Here is a 15794-nt window from a genome sequence, read left to right on the forward strand (position 1 = left end):
GTCTGATGGCTTGCTGATGGTGTTTCCATGCAAACTGTTACTACTTTTATGATTATTTTCCTTTCAGTTATTATAATCAAAGGTTCTACCTTCAGGTCACCCTGCCCCCTTTTTTTACCCTCCCTCCAGAACCCCCTCAAATAATACTCTTAAGTGTATTGTGCCTCGTCTCTGATTACTGCAAAGCATTTGATAAAATACACTGTCTCCTTAAAAAAAAAAAAAAATCAAGTCCTTCTTCCTGCTGTATTTTGCTTGTTGAGTACAGAGATGAAACGATTTGCCAAAAAGCGGCAAAGTCGCTTCCGTTTCCCTGTAATTATGAATGTTCTGTTGAACGATGTAAGCTCAAGCCCTTATGTACACTAACTCTTCAATCTAATTGTTTGATTAAACTCGTATTTCCTCCAGAAAGGTACATAAATAAGTGAACTGTTGAGCAAATTAAGAATACTTAACAGCATTGCATCTGAAAAGTAGTTACGCTGATTAAATTTTGTGTCCTTGAGGACTTTCAGGAAATTACTTTTGATCGTCAATAACACAATTAAGTAAACTACACACACATTAGCATGAATAATTGATAAGAAATTATGTATTACCACGAAGCACTGATTTAATAATTCATGATGCGACACTCTAGTGACTGTGCAAAACTGGATAACATCGAAAAGTCTGCCTGATGTTACTGAAAGAAAGGAAAAAAAAACAAGCACCAAGCCTCTTCAGAGATATGGAGGACTTAGTTTTGTTGTACAAAGGCGAAAAGTCACTGTGCATGATGTAGTTTCTGTTTGTTTAAATACCCGAATAAATTTAGAAGAGTTAAAAAGAAAGATATAAAGAGTTCAGGTTCTCTCTGTTTCTCCTGGCTCCCGGCTGCAGGCCTGGGAGGGGCGTGGTTCTCCACTTTGGCCAGCATGCAAATGGAATCTTTCTGAAACTTCCGGCGGGGTGGGGTGGTTGGAGGCCTTGGCTCGGGAACCTTTTAGCAGATTCTGGGACAAGACAGGCCTCTGTGCAGGTCAGAACCTCCCCCAGTGCTGGCGCATGTAGGAGTCGGCCTTCTGTCCTGGGACAGACAGATGGATGGATGGACGGACACGGCCTCGCTGGATCCCCTTGCTGGCTGTCCTTGGTGAGAACTGTCCTTTCGGGCAGTGAGAACAGCCGTTGATGGAGCCCCTATAGATTGTCCCATCTGCAGAATTTCATAATGTGACTCTAAAGAGGCAGCCAGCCTTCAGTCTGGGAAGGAGGCGCAGGCCCCAGGGATTGAGTGATTAATTATTATTATCCATCTATTGGTTGAAGCCCTCTGAAGAGCTTTCCTTAATGCACTCCAGGTTATAGGAAAGGAATCTGGAGTCATGATGGGGGCAGCGGTCCAGTCTCGTTGGGGGTGACGACCTACGGGGACTGGAACATCAGTGGGGGTGGCAGGGAATCGGAGGTGGGTGGCCCTGGCATAAGACATTGGGCGGGGTCTCCCTTTTCCATCCCTCAGTTGGTGCTTGATTTAGGAATACCCAGAGCTTGTTCTCTCAAATAGGTAGAAGGATCTCCCTTAATAAATAATCCCCTTTATTAAGACTCTGCCACTGTCTCATTGTCTGGGAACTTTATAGAGGTTAGTTCATTTAATCCGAATGATCAACTCACAAGGTAAGTATTACTACCCCATTTCACAGATAAGGAAACTGAGGCACAGTAACTTCTCCAAAGTTACATGGATGGTAGCCTCCAATGGGAAGAGGGAGAGCTGGGCCTCATTACCTGTCACACAGAGAGTGCTGAATACATGAATTCACGAGAGTAACTAGGCTCAGTCTTTAGGCCCCAAGAGGGCAATGGAGGCATAGCTAGGGCCAGTTTGTCCTGGCAGGTTTGACAGGTGGAGAGTTCGGGTAACTCTGCTTTGCCTTTGCTCACTGTCTGTGGGCTCTGTCTGGGGCTGGGCTGGCCTGTGAAGGGGAGGACATGCCATCCCAGCATCTCCCTCTCCTGGGTCCAGCCTGGCAAGGACAGAGGTCAGCCTGAACCCATTTTATCCGCCCCTGGGCTAGCACACCTGGCCTTTGCATCGTGCCTACCTGTCCAAGGGCCCACCCACCCAGCAGGGATTGCCAGTGTTGATGGTGCCAAGAGCTACGGGGCCCCTCCAATGGCTTTTCCAGCAAGAGGAGCACCAAGAAGGGGCCAACCACTCCACATCAGGGACCCTCACTCTCTCTTCTTAATTTTCTGGCTTCACTGGGTAAAGTAGAACTTTGATGAATTCAGAACCTGACTAAAGTGGTCAAAAGCTCATTCTACCTGTTCAAAATCCCAGCTCTTACTGGCTGTGTGACTCTGGGCAAGTCACTTAACCTCTCTGTGCTTTGGTTCTCTCCTGTAAAGGGGTACCAGCCTCGTACGGTAGGGGACAATAATGGTACCAGCCTTGTAGGGTTCTTTGAAGGTTACATGAATCGATCCCTAAGTGCTGCCTGGCACAGAGGAAATGCAGTATAAATGCTAGTTCTTCTTCCACCAAGCCTCACACATATCAAGGGCTTGAAGACCTTTTTCGGGTAAAAACCTCATATTCTCAAGAAGGAAACAAAGTGGTTTGGCTCTCAGAGCCTGAGGACCTGCCTTCTCCTGGAAGTCATGCCCCCTTCCACAGCCCACATAATTTGCTTAGGAAGTGGGTGTGGCAACCCCCAAATCCTCTGCAGACTCATCCATGGCTGAGAGCCTGGCATCTTGCCAGCTGGGTCTTGGGACCCGAGAGTTTGGATGGGAACCTGCAGTGCTGGGAGGCATGTGTGTGGGATGTCGGGTGAGAGGCAAAGAGAATGTCTTACTTAAGACTCTTTTAGTGGCCAGTAATGGAACGGCCAGAGTCAGTTTAAGTCAAAAAAATGACTTTGAGAAAAGGAAAGGAGACACACCATGGAGCTCAGGACGGCGGGGACTCTGGTCCTGGGTCTCTAGTAGGACAGGCACTAAGGGCCAGGGGCTGTGGGGCCGTCCCTCCTTTCTGCTCCTCTCTGGTTGTGCGTTCTGTTTTCCTCCCTGCACCCGGCTTTATCCCTCACAGAGCACCTCACTCAGGTTCTCCACCAGGCAGAGGTTCCCTGTAGTTTTGGAACCCCTGCCAGACACCTGGGAGAGTGGATTTGCTTGGCCCAGCTTGGCCTGGCTGTCCACCTCTGGTCCTATCAGCTGTGGCCAATTGTGGTGGCCCCAGTCCTGCCCTGGGGCATGCCATCTGGGCGGACACTGGAAGTATGCCCACTTCTGGGAGAGCACACCAGAGGCAGAGCAGGGCACAGATGTGAAAAAACCAACCCGTTTAGGCACATCAAACCCAAGGAGGATATTTATTTTCTTTAGAGACAAGGGCTATAAGGGACTTATAATATTCATTAAAAAAAAAAAATGATAGCTCCATTTCTGGGCTCCACTCTTGGACACAGCCAGGCTTCAGTGAATCCAACATTTGGTGTTTTCTCTCCAGGACTTGGCTAAACACCTTGGCAGTGAGCTTGTGTACAAACATAAATCATCGGGGTGTGCCTGGGCTCTGAGCCCAAGAAATTCATGGATCCTGGGGCTGTGCAACACCCCAGGGATCCCCTTGAGCCATCCTCGGCGCCTGTCCTTGTCTAGAACCCCCTCCCAGTGACAATAAGGCTCGATTCAGAATTTGGACCCCCAGGGCCCCAGCACCACCAACTGCTGTCCGAGGTGGGTAGTGAGCTAAGTGCTGGGGAGTTAGGCTCAGGGGTCTGCCATCTTTGTGTGGAGAGCAGGATCCTCTCCCCCAGCATGAGCTGTTCTCCTGGCCAAGCCAGGCCCATGTGCTCCCTCAGTCCCGCGGCAGGAGGCAGGGTGATCGGTTTGGATAAACCAAGATCTATCCCCTAATCCACCAGGAAGGACATTCTAGAGAAAAGGGCTGCCCCCTACCTGTATGTGTACTATCTTTTTTTTTAAAATTTTTATATATTTATTTATTTCTGGCTGTGTTGGGTCTTCGTTTCTGTGCGAGGGCTTTCTCTAGTTGCGGCAAGCGGGGGCCACTCTTCATCGCGGTGCGCGGGCCTCTCACTATCGCAGCCTCTCTTGCTGCGGAGCACAGGCTCCAGACACGCAGGCTCAGTAGTTGTGGCTCACGGGCCTAGTCACTCTGCGGCATGTGGGATCTTCCCAGACCAGGGCTCGAACCCGTGTCCCCTGCATTGGCAGGCGGATTCTCAACCACTGCCCCACCAGGGAAGCCCCTGTATGTGTACTTTTAAGTCACCTTTCTCTGAGTCACTTTGAGGCAAAGCGGGGTATCTCAGTGGAGAGCAGCAGCATCTGGGTACCCTAGGAACATCTTGGGTGTTATCTTTGTGCTTTCTCGGACAGGTCACTGGAGGTTGGGCTTTAGGGTTGAGCCTTCCCTTGCTGCTGCTGTCTGCCTTCTGTTCTCCGGCTTCTGAGCTGAGAGGGCTGCCGCTGCTGTGCAAAGCTGCTTGTTTTCTGAGCCTGGCTCTGTGCAGGAGATGGGCCATTGCGCTTTAGTGCTCTTCCTCAGGACGTGGGCACTGCCCCCTCCCACCAGCCCCTGGTTCCCCTGACTCTGCTGGATGCATCCTGGCTGCGATGCAGGGCCGGGGACCCGGGCGCATCGTCAGACAGTGCTGGGGCTGCGGCTGTGGAGCCCTGGCCTGGATCAGTTGGGTGCCCCAGATGTCCCAGCAACCTCTATGCTGAGATGCCTGTGCTGCTGGTGGGGAGAGGAGGTTTGCCAGCTGGTGAATGGCTGTGAAGCCCTGCCTGGGGCACACGGGTGGTAGAGGCACTCATCCAGCTTGAGTAAAGGGTCCAGAGAGCTCGAGAGGTGTAGGATGAAATGACCCAAGATGGGGCCTCCAGGTCAAGGGCTGCCCAGGCTCTGCCAATGGGAAGTTGCTGCTAGGGGGCAAGGCTGCAGACTCTGGCGCCTGATGCCTCTACTCGGCAGACAGGAGCAGCCCTTCCCCTTCCCCTGGCCCTGGAGACCCTGCTTTGGGGCTGTTTGAGTTCCCAGCACAAGGTAACATCCCAACAGGGTGATGGCAGCATGGGGTGCGCGAAACACCACAGACCTGGGAATCAGAGGCCTGAGGTCAACCCCTTCTATTGGCTGGGTGACCTTGGGCAAGCTGTTTAACCTTCCTGCGCCTCATTTCTTAACTGTGCAGTGGAAGTAATTATCCTGATTTTGACTTCATAGGGTTCTCGCGAGGATCAAGGGAGATGATGCATGTGAAGGCAGTTTGTGAACAACTCTCAGGGTGACAAGGTCATTGGCAGCACACTGCAACCACGCTGTCTGAAGCCGCTTCCTGCTGCAGCAACGTGGGCCAGGAGAAATGCAGCCTAAGGGCAGAAAGGAGGCGGGTGGCCGGGAAGTGAATTGTGTGGACCCTCCCCAGGGCTTTGCACGCCTCGAGGCCCCTCCCCCTCCAAAGGTCTGGATGGGGCAGGGAGAGGGGCTAAGTGATTGTGTAATGGCCACATCTGTCAGCGCTGGCCAAATGGTTTTTCCAGGAGTCAGCCAGCTAATGGCCCTGCAGCCGGGAGAGAGCTTCTCCTAAGTAGAGCACTTTATCTACCCGGGAACATAAGAGCAGCGTGGCCCCAGGCCACCGGGACTCAAAGAACAGCTGCTCTGCCTGCAACCTTGAATTAGCACCCTGTCCCCATTGGCTTGCCTCGCACCTGCTGCCAGAGGCCAGTCTGCAGGTGGCAGCTGAGGTAGCCAGTAAGGGGGCACAGGAGGCCAGCTGAGGGTGTCACCATATCTGGCCTTGAATCCAGGACCCTGTACCACCCGCTGTCAGTGGGACCTTGGCGAGTCCCTTGCCGTCTCCAAGCCTTAGTGTCCACATCTGTACAATGGAGGCAGTGAGGCTTAGCTGTGGGGGCACTGTGCCTAGCACACAAGGGTGACTGCTGCCCAGGAGGGCCGTGAGCTCTCCCAGGTGATGATGATGAAAAAGAGGGAGGAACAACCTTATGGGCCGAGGGAGAAGCCCCTGTAGGTGGAGGGGACCCAAGAGTGCGGTGAAATGGTGCACCCAGCGTGCAGTGCAGACAGGCCTTGTTTTCACCTGAGTCTTGTGGGAAGGCATGAAAGTCCTGTGTACAGAGGTCCAGCTGCAACTTATACCTTATAAAGTGGGTTCTGTCTCTGGAGAGCTACAAAATATCACCAGTTCTCCAAATATTGGATACATAATTTTTAAAAAGTCTTTTTATTTTGGAATACTTTTAGACTCACATGCAAGTTGCAAAAATAGTACAAAGTTGCCTTGTCCCTGTCACCGTTTCCTCCAAAGATAATGTTGACATAACCCTAGTACAATGATCAAAACCAGGAAATTGACATTGGGACAATACTATTAACTAAACTACAGACCTGATTTGGGTTTTACCAGTTTTTACATGTGTTCATTTTTTTATGTAGGAGGATAGAGACATTTTATCACTTGCATGTTTTCGTGTAACCGTCTCCCACAATCAGGATACAGAACTCACCATCACCTCTAAGAGACTCTCCCCCAACCCTAAGCCTGGCAACCACTGGTCTGTTCGCCATCGTTTCAAGGATGTTATATACCTGGGATCATAGAGTGACTACATGCTTTTTAAACATCAAGTGTTCAACATGATGTGCTAGTCATCATGATTTAAAACATTAACTACAGAGAGTAAACATTAACTATATACAACATAACTTCTAAGGGGCTCTGTCAGATAACCATCAGTACAGTGACATTTATGAGCCAGAGGAAATTTATTTTTATTTTTTATTGTGGTTAAGTACACACAACATAAAATTTATCATCTTAACCATTTTAAGTGTACAGTTCAGTAGTGTTAAGTATATTCACATATTCTTAACATATACTGTGCAAACAGCCTGCAGAAGTTTTTCATTTTGCACGACTGAGACTCTATCCATTCATCAACCCCCCATTTCCCTCTCCACCCAGCCCCTGGCAACCACCATTCTACTTTCTGTTTCTATGAGTTTGACTACTCTAAGTATCTCTTATAAGTGGAATCATGCAGTAGTTATCCTTTTGTAACTGGCTTATTTTACTTAGCATAATTTCTTCAAAGTTCATCCACGTTATAGTGTCAATTCTTTCCTTTTTAAGGCTGAATGTTATTCCATTGTATGTATACACATACCACATCTTGTTTATCCATTCATCCATCAAGGGTCACTTGGGTTGCTTCCACTTTTTGGCTATTGTGAATATTGCTGCTATGAACATGGGTGTGAAAATGTCTCTTCGAGACCCTGCTTTCAGTTCTTTTGAGTACATACACAGAAGTGGGATTGTTGTATTATATGGTAGTTTTAACTTTTTGAAGAGCCACCATATCGTTTCCCACAGTGGCTACACCATATTACATTCCCACCAACAATGCACTGGGCTTCCAATTTCTCCACATCCTCACCAGCATTTGTTTTGTTTAATTGATAGTGGCCATCCTAATGGGTGTGAGGTGGTATCTCATTGTGGTTTTGATTTACATTTCCCTAATGATTAGTGATGTTGAATATCTTTTCATGTGTCTGTTGAACATCTTTTAATGTGAAAAAGCTTTGCTGATGGGGGTTCTGGAAAGGACTGAGTAAGAGAATGTAAAGTTGACTTCGGTGATGTTTTATTCACTTTTTGGAATAACTTGTCAAGAGGAGATGAAATGCCAGCCTGTTTGTCTTGGCCGAGAAATCTGTGGCAAGGTATAAGCATAACATATGGGTGCATGAATTTTCTCTGCATTTGGATCATTGTATTACAACCTACAATCACACGGTAAGAAAAAACAGAAACGGGGTAAATTATATCTTCTCCCCATTTCCAACCTTCCCTCCTCTGGTTTCTCTGTGTAGAGATGCCCTCTAATATTTGGTTCTTCATATCTGTCCAGAGATATTAATATGTACATATCTCTCTTGTCATATAAATAGTAGTATATCACACACACTGTTTGGTCTTTGCTTTTTTCTCTTAAATACGTATTTTGGGGAGCATTCCATATTAGTGTGTGTGGTTCTGCTTCTGGAATGTTCTTCTGAAGCTAATTCTCAATCCACATGCCTGCGTTTCCTCCACCAGTGCACTTAGCCTCTAGAAGCTTCCCTCCATGTTTTCTCCCAGCATCTGGCCAATGCGCTTCAACTGGCTTATTCCTTACACAGAGGAACACCCAGCGCCCAGACTGGTCCAATGAACATCAGTGTGAAAACAGAGTGTTGGTGGTGGCAGTGTGCCTAATGATTTTGATCATTTCCTGCTTTAATTCCACTTAGCGACTGACGTCCTCCATTACACTTTATTTTTTTAAAAAAAAGATAATAAAAACCAATAGTCCATATAACACAAACACTGCTGTATGGATAAATATGTGGATACTAAATTCTTGACTATTTAGTTTAAAATGTCCATTCATCAGCTGATGTTCCAAAGTCTTACCTTGGGCGCAAGAAATTTGATTTAGAGGCTGCAGTATAATGGATAGAAATTCTGCCTGTGGGAAAGTTGATGTCTTCATGGCAAGAGTCAATGTAGTCCCAAGTGAGAAGAGCAAAGCCGGGGAGGACTGGGGTGGAGGGAGAGGAGTGGGGAACACAGGCTGAGGGCAGGCAGGAGGGCCCTTGTGAGCCAGGGTGAGCTCTACCCCACAGGTGATGCAGGGCAGTATCGGAATATCAAGGGCTGTTGGGTCGACTTTGTCTTTTACTGTAAAAGTAATGATCCTTAATGGATACCGTCTATGTGCCAGGCATTCTATAAGATGCTTCTCACATATTCTTTCTTTTTTTCTTTTTTAATAAATTTATTTATTTTATTTTTGGCTGCGTTGGGTCTTCATTGCTGTGTGCAGGCTTTCTCTAGTTGTTGTGAGCGGGGGCTACTCTTCGTTGTGGTGTGCGGGCTTCTCATTGCGGTGGCTTCTCTTACTGCGGAGCACGGGCTCTAGGCACGTGGGCTTCAGTAGTTGTGGCTCGCGGGCCCTAGAGTGCAGGCTCAGTAGTTGTGGCACATGGGCTTAGTTGCTCTGAGGCATGTGGGATCTTCCCGGACCAGGGCTCAAACCCATGTCCCCTGCATTCTTAACCACTTCCCTAGTGGCAGGTGGATTCTTAACCACTGCGCCACCAGGGAAGTCCCTCACATATTATTTCTGATGCTCACATAAATTTACTATTGTTTTTCTCACTTTCCATCTGAAAAAAGTGAGGCTCAGAGGGTTTAAGTGACTTATCCAGAGTGAAGCAGCTAGTTGTGTTAAGCTGATAAATTTGGGGATAATTTATTATATAATAATAGGAGGGGAGACAATAAAACATGGAATAGAGGAGCTGGACCCAGATGTAAGTTGGCAGTAGGAATTGAGTGAGTTGTACCTGTCCCCAGGAGTGGGAGAAACAGAGAGCATGACTTCCCCTGCATCATGTGACAGCCTCACCAGTCTCAGGGAGCGGATATCAGTTAGAGCTCAATGCCAAGGTTGAGGGATGGTGGGAGACTTTATTGGGGTGGGGGAGGCCGGGGTCCCCTTTCCTTTCATTATCTACTGAGCTCAATGTCTATTTTATTAATAATACATGCCTGGTGGTGATGTCTGTGAACGAATGTTTGTCTCCCAAGTCTAATTGTTCTGTTGGGCAGCCCTCCTGTAGATTTATCATTCTGTCTCTCTTCTTTATGTAGTAGCTTTATGGCCAGTGATTAGTAATGGTATCAGTTGGAGTCACTCTTTATGGGGAAGATTCCTCTCGTTTACTGGTGGGATGAACTTGCAGTGAGGGGGCTGGTGTGTGCAGGAGCCTATCCCCTGCTTGTCTCCCCTCACCCAGCAGCCCAGGTCCCCTGGTGCCCCTACCGCCTCGGGCTGCCTCCCCTCCTGGCTGGGCCTCAGACACCCCTGCAGACTGAGCTCTGCCTCATCATCCTCCAGAGGGCCCAGGGAAGCGAGTGTGTGAACTCTTCTTGCTTTATTCTCTCCCTTCCCCCACCTAGGGAAACTTAGAATCCTGCCACCCTCTGAGCATCCCTCTCTGCCCTTCCCCCAGCACCATCTCCTGACCCCACATTCTTAGGAGGCTTCTGAAGCTGGGGAGAGGTGCTATAGCAGACCTGGGGCTGAGGGTCGTTCGCTGATGGCAGCCCCGCACTCTAAGGTTGCTCACTGCCTGACCCACAATTGCTGCCCACCCAACCTGGGTCCCAGCAATGGAGCTTTCTAACTTTGAGTGAACCTGACCTTCTGTTGCAGTGTCCCTTAATGACAGCTCTACCTCTGGGCATTGCCTGAAGCCTACAGAACCCAAGGCTAGGGCCCAAGTTGTGGGGCTCTCACCCCCAGTGTAACTCGCCTAGGTGCAGTGTATCTTTCTGGAGGTACCTGTTCCCTGTCTGACTGCTGAGAGCTAAACGGGCCATCAGTTGAGCCCCTCCTGTTCTTATGAAGGTGTGTGGGGAGCTGCAGGGGTGAGGCAGGTTGGCAGCGAGGGGTGTGTGGGGAGGAGCTCGTTTCTGTGGGTGGATGGAACTACGTCTGCGTGTGAGGGGAGCTGAGGAGCCAGGCAAGGGTGCCCCAGGCTGGCTTCCGAGCTGGTTTCAAGTGACCCTTTCAGGACCCCTCCCCACCCCTCCCACACCCGTGCAAGCTGGACAGCGTGGCTGGGCTCTCCCTTGAGGACCCAAGGCGTTGGCGAAGCAGCCCTTTGTAGTGGGCTTCGCAGGTGCACAGACCTGGGGTTCGGATCCCAGCTCCACTCCGTATGTGCCCTGAGCTGTTTGGCCTTGGGTTTTTCTTCAGCACAATGGAGATAATAATAGCCTACCTGAAAGGGGCTCACCAGGCTTCTAAAAAGAGCCCAGCCCTTCGAAATAAGGAGGGCTGGCTGGCCGGATCTTGGCACTCGCGAGGTTTCCCTTGCTGCTTGACCAGCCGCTTCCTCCACTCTGAGCCTGAGGGATGCTCCTCCTTTAACCCAAGCAGAGATACTCCCATCTTCCTCTGTTCTCTCTAGCACAATGGAGCACAGAGGAGACCAGCTGGAAGGTTCCACTGTTTTGGTGATCTCTTGCTGAGTGACAAATTACCTTAAAATTAGTGGCTTAAGACCCTGATGCTTTATTACATCTCATGGATTCAGTGGGTCAGGAAGTTGAGGACAGCTTGGCTGGTGGCTCTGGCTCTGGATTTTTCATGTGGTTGCCCTGGGACAGGGGCTGGGGCCGGAAGGACCTGCCTCTTTCCCCGTGATTGACGTCAGACAAACCCCTTGGCTTAGGAAGACCTGCTCTCGCCACGGGCGTTCCGAATGACTGCGTGGCCTGACTGCGTGGCCTCCACCAGCCGGCCGGGGGCCGGGTGCCAGCAGGCACACAGCTTCATCCTGGGGCCCTACAGAGGGCACTGAACCTCCTCTCTGGCCGGTCCATGGGCAGGAGCAGTGACGAGAAGCTCTTATTCCTCTGTCCTTCTGACAGTTCCCCCACAGAAGTCCTAGCCTTCCTTTTTCCACCTGGCTCTGACCGTGACCTTCCCACCTTGCCCAGGCCTGGCTGGCTGCAGGTCCTGCTGGCCTGTTAAGCTGCCCTGGTCTCTTCTTGGGTTGCAAGGGGCCTAGGACCTTGCTTTGTGGTTGGAGGTCTACCTCCTAATGCTAAGCCACACTCCTGTCTGTTACTTCCTGTGTGCATTTGGGAGCCTTATCATTTCCCTCAGCCCTGTCCCTCCTGGTGTGAAGGCTTGGGACAGGCTCTGGCAGCTCTCTCCTCTCCAGTCATGCTAACTGGGTCCATGGGGCCAGGCCAGGGGTCCAAGCATCCATGACTTTCCACCCTCCCTCCCTCCCTCCCTCCCTCCCTTCCTTCCTTCCTTCCTTCCTCCCTCCCTCCCTCCCTTCCTTCTCTTTTCAACACATGTTCACTGAGCATCTATTATGTTCTAGGTGCTTTGAATACAGCAGAGATTAAAATAGACAGAGATCCCTGCCCTGTGGCTTATATTATCATAGGGGAAAGAGACAATAAATATTAGACATGATTTAATCCTAAATTATACGGTGTGTTAGCAGGTGACAAAACTGTGGAAAAAGTAACAAAGAAGAATAGAGGAGGGGGATGGCATGGGGGTGGGGAGGTAGGCACATTTCAGCACTAAGTGGGGTAATCAGAGTAGGCTTGGGCCAGAAGTTGCAATAGGAGAGAAGCCTTGAAGGAGGGGAATGAAGGAGCCAAGTGGATGTCTGGTGAAGAACATTCTCAGCAAAGGAAACAGCCAGTGTAGCCAGTGCAAATGCCCTGAGGTCGCAGCATCAGAGGAACAGCAGGAGGCCAGTGTGCCAGGTAGGATGTAGGAGTAACTGGAGACAAAGCCAGAGAGTGACAGTGAGGGCTGGGAGCCCTCGTGGATGGGAGAGGGGGCTGGGTAGGAGCCTGAATCCCTCTGGTCCTCAACTTTTCTCACACCAGGTGCCTCAAAGTCCACGGCCTGTTCTGGGAGCCTGGGCAGAGCATCAGCCCCCATCCCTCAGTGGGCACTTCTCACAGAGAGAGTGGGGAGGTTCGCCCCACGGCCCGTGCTCCAGCCCTGGACACTGTCCCTGACGCAGGGCTCTCTGGCCGGGCCACCAGTTGGGCATCATCTCCGGTCCTGCCTCAGGAGCAAGGCCACCCCTGCCAGGCTTGCTTCTAGGATTCTGGTCTTGGACTCGGCACAAGGAGGGAGGGAGCAAACTTTTTCCAATGACGCTGCATTCGCTTTGTCAACCAAATCCAATTCCCCTTCAGTCCCTCAGTCTAGGAATTACCCTTTAGTAAACTTGGGCCTGAACTGCAGCTGCAGCAGAATCAGGGGTTGTCCCCCAGGGGCCGCGAGGCCCGGCATTCCTGGAGGGTTTCCTCTCGAAGCTTTTTCAGGCCCGCTTGGGGAGAGGAAGCCCGCCAGCAGTGACATCCTCAGCACTCAGGAATGGGAGCTGTGGGTGCGGTGAGCAGGACCTCTCAGCCAGCCTCGAGCTGTCTGTTGCCAAGCTCTCTGAGTCTGCGGCGAGACCACCCCCAGACCTCTGCCGAACACTGAGGGACTGTGGTCGAGGGAACCAGGCTGATGAGCACGGAGTGGGTGCTGGGCAGTGGGCTAAGTGCTTTCTGCATACTAAAGCACCTAATCTTCATTACCATCATAGGAGGCTGGGATTAGAATGATGTCCATTTTACAGATGAAGATACTGAAGCTCAGAGTGGTCTGCTCAATCACTAAATGTGAAACGGCACCCCCATGGCCACAAAATAAAAATGAGAGATGATCACTCATGATCTCTAAAGCTTGTTTTGCAGTACACTTAAGAAGCCCCAGATGAGGAAGCAGCTTGCTAACGACTTTCCTCCAGCCCACCGCGCAGAAGCACTGAGGGACTAGACAACCCACCAGTGGACTTTGGATGTCACAGGCCACAAATCCATGGCATGTGACACACAGAACCTCCCGAATGTGCACGTGCGGCCCTTGAAGAGACGGGAAAGACAGTCACGCCTGTGCAGAGGACTCTTGAAACTTCCCTTTACCCCTCCACCAAGCATTTCTTAGCTTGGACACCCTCCTATTCCCTACTTCCTCAATATGTACCCCACTCAAAAAGCTGATTGGAGACACAGATCTGAGCTTCGCCTCCTGTCTCCTTGCTTGGCCTCCCTGCAATAAAGCCTCTTCTCTCTGCAAAAGACTGTTGCCTCAGTGTTTGGTCTTTCTGTTGTACAGTGGGCCATGAGCCCACTTGTTCAGTTACAAGTGGACCAGTGGGCATGTGAATCCAGGCAGCCTGATTCCGGGCCTGGGCCTTAGCTCTGGACGGGTGAGGGCCTCTTCTCAGCAATGCCTGTGAGGTGCCTCTGTGGGGTTGGGGAGAGGAGGTGGTTTACTCCTCTGGCATGCCTGGGTGGCAGGTCTTTAGGGCTCCCTTTCTGAGGAGGGGGTGGAAGCAGGTGGCCTCTACCTTCTCTCAGATCCCTTGACTGAGGAAGGCCAGATAAATACAGCCCCACATGACATCTTGACTCGATCTCATGAGGGACGTTAAGCCATTCCCACAGTCCTGACCCACGATATCATGAGAAGATAAAGTTTTGTTTTGTTAAGCCATTAAGTTTTTTTTTAAAGCTATTAAGTTTTGTGGTATTTGGTTACACAGTAATAGATAACTAATACAGTGTTTGTACCAAGTTATATTCTCACAACTGGTGTATGAGAATTTCCATTGCTCTGTATCCTTGTTAACACTTGGGATTGTCAGAATTTATAATTTTGCCAATCTGTTGGGTAGGTAATGCTACCCATTATCCATTTCATTGTGGCTTTAATTTGCTCCCTGTACTCTCGAGCTCTGTTATTAGATACATATACATTTAGGATTGTTATGTCTTCTTGATTAATTGGCTCCTTCATCATAATGAAATGTCTCTATTTATTCCTTGTTCTAATATGATTGATATCAGTTACTATTTTCTAAAAAAATTATTTTTATTCTTCTATGACTTGATTTTAGTCCTGTGAACATTTAGCCAGTAAGAGTCATCTGTGTTTCTATGCATAAAGTTTATTCACGCTTCTTGCCATATGATATTCAATTGTAGGAATAGTCCATATTTTATATTCCAATTACTCTACTGACTTATAATTTATTTTGTTTTACCTTAATTTTTGCAATTATGATCAGCCTCTGAAAACTTCTTTTGTACTAAGAGAATACAGTGTTTTCCAATGTCCTTGGAGGGACACATCCAATGTTTCCAATGTCCTTGGAAGGACACATCTCTTCTGGTTTGCTGGAGCCCCTGCTCAAGCAACAGAGAGAAGGGAGTTGCACTGAGAGTTATTTTAGACCAGGGCCATCAACATGAGCTCAGATTTACTCAGAAAAACCCTTTCTCTTAGCATCTTCTGCCAACAGCCTGGAGGATTCAGATTAGATTCAAGTATGTGGTAGACATTTTTGGAGGGGATAGCATATGGCTTCTTCCTTCCTCCCTCCTGGCTTCTGGTGGCTTCTGCCCTGCCCCCTCTCCCCCTTGTCATGCAGAGTATAAGAGGGAAAGGTCTCTCCTGGGGCTGGACATGTTACCAGAAAAGATAACATGGTCAGTGTTCCTTTAACAAATGTGCTTAGCTGGGGTCAACTAGTTTTAAGTTTTTGAAGCCTCAAGAATATACTCAGAGGAAACTGTTGGAACTTTTGGCAACATGAAAATCTTAGTGGCTGATTTGACTTCCCAACAACCTTCGGAGTCACCCTGTTTCAAAAACTCATAGAGAAATTAATTGAGATGTGAAGATGTCAAACAGTGTCTCCTCTAGAATTTTCTAAAGCTCTTCCATGCTTGATAATATTCAAATCCTACTTAGAGAGTTAAACCTGGATGTGTGGACACCTTAGGTGGTGATGTTATTTACCTTTTAGAGCCATTTTTTTTTCTTGTAATAATATTTATTTCTCCATCTATGGAACTGTAGACACTTTGAGGGGAGATGAGAAGAGAGATAACCGGCTTAATTTATCCTCCTTGTCCTAAAGGAGAGCACCCTTGATTTTTCTTAGGTGACTTAAGGGTTAAAACCCCATCAGTACTAACCTGGCCTTACCACTTGGCAGTCAAACATGATGAAATACTTCAGAAGACTGTGGTCTGATGCCGAGTCCTCCCTGTGTCAGTAAATAGAATTCAGGTACACTCACCACT

The sequence above is a fragment of the Balaenoptera acutorostrata genome, chromosome 16 (genome assembly GCF_949987535.1).
Source record: "Balaenoptera acutorostrata chromosome 16, mBalAcu1.1, whole genome shotgun sequence".
In the NCBI taxonomy this organism is placed as follows: domain Eukaryota; kingdom Metazoa; phylum Chordata; class Mammalia; order Artiodactyla; family Balaenopteridae; genus Balaenoptera; species Balaenoptera acutorostrata.